Source organism: Somniosus microcephalus, chromosome 4 (genome assembly GCF_052327205.1).
Source record: "Somniosus microcephalus isolate GS21.2 chromosome 4, FLI_Smic_1.0, whole genome shotgun sequence".
Classification (NCBI taxonomy): Eukaryota; Metazoa; Chordata; class Chondrichthyes; order Squaliformes; family Somniosidae; genus Somniosus; species Somniosus microcephalus.
Window position 1 is genome coordinate 84,001,609 of NC_140990.1, and position 2,074 is coordinate 84,003,682.

The following is a 2,074-nucleotide window of genomic DNA, read 5'->3' on the forward strand; positions in this document are numbered from 1 at the left end:
TGTTGGGCAGTGTGAGCTGAGCATGCGCGGGAGAGGCTGATTGCGGAGCAGTGTGAGCTGAGCATGCGCGGGAGAGGCTGATTGTGGAGCAGTGTGAGCTGAGCATGCGCAGAAGAGGCTGATTGTAGAGCAGTGTGAGCTGAGCATGCTCGAGAGAGGCTGATTGTGGAGCAGATTGAGCTGAGCATGCGGGGGAGAGGCTGATTGTTGGGCTGTGTGAGCTGAGCATGCGCGGGAGAGGCTGATTGTTGGGCAGTGTGAGCTGAGCATGTGCGGGAGAGGCTGATTGTTGGGCAGTGTGAGCTGAGCATGTGCGGGAGAGGCTGATTGTTGGGCAGTGCGAGCTGAGCATGCGCGGGAGAGGCTGATTGTTGGGCAGTGCGAGCTGAGCATGAGCAGGAGAGGCTGATTGTGGAGCAGTGTGAGCTGAGCATGCGCGGGAGAGGCTCATTGTGGAGCAGTGTGAGTGAACATGCGCGGGAGAGGCTGATTGTTGGGCAGTGTGAGCTGAGCATGCGCGGGAGAGGCTGATTGTTGGGCAGTGTGAGCTGAGCATGCGCGGGAGAGGCTGATTGTGGAGCAGTGTGAGCTGAGCATGCGTGGGAGAGGCTGATTGTTGGGCAGTGTGAGCTGAGCATGCGCGGGAGAGGCTGATTGTTGGGCAGTGTGAGCTGAGCATGCGCGGGAGAGGCTGATTGTTGGGCAGTGTGAGCTGAGCATGCGCGGGAGAGGCTCTTTGTGGAGCAGTGTGAGCTGAGCATGCGCGGGAGAGGCTGATTGTGGAGCAGAATGAGTTGAGGATGCGCAGGAGAGGCTGAGTGTTGGGCAGTGTGAGCTGAGCATGCGCGGGAGAGGCTGATTGTGGAGCAGTGTGAGCTGAGCATGCACAGCAGAGGCTGATTGTTGGGCAGTGTGAGCAGAGCGTGCTCAGGAGAGGCTGATTGTTGGGCAGTGTGAGCTGAGCATGCGCGGGAGAGGCTGATTGTGGAGCAGTGTGAGCTGTGCATGCGCGGGAGAGGCTGATTGTGGAGCAGTGTGAGCTGAGCATGCGCGGGAGAGGCTGATTGTTGGGCAGTGTGAGCTGAGCATGCGCAGGAGAGGCTGATTGTTGGGCAGTGTGAGCTGAGCATGCACGGGAGAGGCTGATTGTGGAGCAGTATGAGGTGAGCATGCGCGGGCGAGGCTGATTGTTGGGCAGTGTGAGGTGAGCATGCGCGGGCGAGGCTGATTGTTGGGCAGTGTGAGCTGAGCATGCGCGGGAGAGTCTGATTGTTGGGCAGTGTGAGCTGAGCATGCGCGGGAGAGGCTGATTGTGGAGCAGTGTGAGCTGAGCATGCGCGGGAGAGGCTGATTGTGGAGCAGTGTGAGCTGAGCATGCTCGAGAGAGGCTGATTGTTGGGCAGTGTGAGCTGAGCATGCGCGGGAGAGGCTGATTGTTGGGCAGTGTGAGCTGAGCATGCGCGGGAGAGGCTGATTGTGGAGCAGTGTGAGCTGAGCATGCGCAGAAGAGGCTGATTGTACAGCAGTGTGAGCTGAGCATGCTCGAGAGAGGCTGATTGTGGAGCAGACTGAGCTGAGCATGCGGGGGAGAGGCTGATTGTTGGGCAGTGTGAGCTGAGCATGCGCGGGAGAGGCTGATTGCGGAGCAGTGTGAGCTGAGCATGCGCGGGAGAGGCTGATTGTGGAGCAGTGTGAGCTGAGCATGCGCGGGAGAGGCTGATTGTTGGGCAGTGTGAGCTGAGCATGCGCGGGAGAGGCTGATTGCGGAGCAGTGTGAGCTGAGCATGCGCGGGAGAGGCTGATTGTGGAGCAGTGTGAGCTGAGCATGGGGAGAGAGGCTGATTGTTGGGCAGTGTGAGCTGAGCATGCGCGGGAGAGGCTGATTGTTGGGCAGTGTGAGCTGAGCGTGCGCGGGAGAGGCTGATTGTTGGGCAGTGTGAGCTGAGCATGCGTGGGAGAGGCTGATTGTTGGGCAGTGTGAGCTGAGCATGCGCGGGAGAGGCTGATTGTTGGGCAGTGTGAGCTGAGCATGAGCGGGAGAGGCTGATTGTTGGACAGTGTGAGCTGAGCATGC